The 1,754-nt window shown below is 27.7% G+C and overlaps 1 long non-coding RNA gene across 2 annotated transcripts in view; it reads right to left on the bottom strand.

Annotated features, from left to right (window-relative positions):
• Positions 1 to 775: 775 nt before the first annotated feature.
• The window catches only part of LOC117119968, a 1,772-nt gene continuing 793 nt past the window's right edge, over positions 776 to 1,754 (bottom strand). For both annotated transcript variants that reach the window (XR_004447269.1, XR_004447268.1), the window contains exons 2-3: positions 1,539 to 1,669; positions 776 to 1,193 (exon numbers count right to left, since the gene is read on the bottom strand). This is a non-coding gene — a long non-coding RNA (uncharacterized LOC117119968). The remainder of the gene's footprint in view (positions 1,194 to 1,538; positions 1,670 to 1,754) is intronic.

Here is a 1,754-nt window from a genome sequence, read left to right as displayed (position 1 = left end):
CGATAACCACAGAGAGGTGCGCAACTCTAGTACTCTAGGCTAAACGGGAAAAAGTAACAAACGTCCATGCTACCCATACAAAAAATCTATAAAATTCTATTAAAAAAGCACTATAGAATGTCTATAGTATATTGTTTAGAAAATCTATAGAAAATTCTATAGAAATAGCTATAGCAACTTACAGAAGCCCACTATAAAAATCTATTAAAACTCTATTAAAAATCTATTAAAATTTTATTAAAAATCTATTAAAAATATATAAAAACGATAAAAAAAATATCTATTAAAAAATATATTAAAGCTCTATTAAAAAACTATTAAAACTCTATAAAAGTTCTATTAAAAAACTATGAAAATTCTATTAAAAATTTTATTTAAAAAAACCTTTAAAAACTATAGAAAATCTATAAACAATTTTATAAAAACCATCTATAAATCTATAAAATAAAACCCCTATATAAATCTAAACATTTTATAGAAAAAAAAACCTACAAAAAATACATTAAATATCATGCGAATAGAAATTCTATACAATTGTATAAAAAGTGTATATAAATTGAACGATTTTCCATAGAAAATCTATGTATTCTAAAAAAAAAATGTGGGTGTTGTGTATTTTTGGACAATTCAACTGCTCTTCAACTTTAACTGGCCCCCAATTCCAATTGGTTTGCAATGGTCCCAGTTCCAATTGGTAACAATGGCTTTAATCAACTTCTGCAGACTTACAATTTACACTATGAGTTCATATACAAACCATAATTTTTTTTAATTTAAAACACTAACAAACACATACGGTAGGGACATTACTTCCCTAGGGTCTCATTTACTAGCATACCCCTTCATATATTATCATTTTGCTAATGTCTTACTGCTAAACATACTGTACCTCAAGTTCAAGGCTGTTCTACAGTTCTTTGCTTTTACAGTCCGGTTTAAATAAGCATCTTTTTTTCGTAATGTAGTCCTATTACAAGAGTTTATTATATAAAACAATATTCAAGAACCATTTGTGACAGTTACAGGTGTGCATAAACCAGCATTCTTTGTGATATTGCAGCAGCAACTGTCCATGCCTTTTCTTGTCAGATGGTACCAAGCTAAATTAGTATGAATTATGCCGTTGAACAAATCTAGTTTGAAATACTAAATCACTGTGACTTCTACTAACATTTCTCGGAGTTTCACTCTTGCTGAAAGATATAACAAAACAAAATAGAGCGCATATTATAGAAACCGCTATTAAATGTATTACATCCCTTTATTATTGTATAAAAATAGGAGTAATATACAATGACAGACTAGCAGTTACTTCTTTTTTAAACAAAAGAAAATTATTATTTTTTTTTTTTAGTTTTCAAAACAGCTGTACCTACACTACAATTTCAATATCCCTTAAGGCCTATATAGGCCTAATATATACACATTAAATTTGATTAAACTCTATCGTGTAAACAACATCATCATGTATAGCATGTTGTTAATAATTAATAGTACAGGACAGTAAAAATAAAACATCAACAAAACATTATATTCACCTTTAGTAAGTTAGGTAATTTTCTGGCCTTCACAGATACATCTTCAAACAAACATTAATGCTTTCTTACTACAATGATTGAGTTGACTGGATTGAATTTTCACTTACAGTAGTTACCGAGAGTTGAGTATCCTGAAATAAAATCACCATTTATGTTGTTAGTATAGGCCTTTTGATTACATTAACTTTCTCCAAATAATAACAATTCTTTACACCT

Source organism: Anneissia japonica, unplaced genomic scaffold (genome assembly GCF_011630105.1).
Source record: "Anneissia japonica isolate Jap-2015-1 unplaced genomic scaffold, ASM1163010v1 scaffold287920_len488460_cov166, whole genome shotgun sequence".
Lineage (NCBI taxonomy): Eukaryota > Metazoa > Echinodermata > Crinoidea > Comatulida > Comatulidae > Anneissia > Anneissia japonica.
Note: the sequence above shows the minus strand (reverse complement) of the source record. Positions and strands in the feature narration are given on the sequence as shown.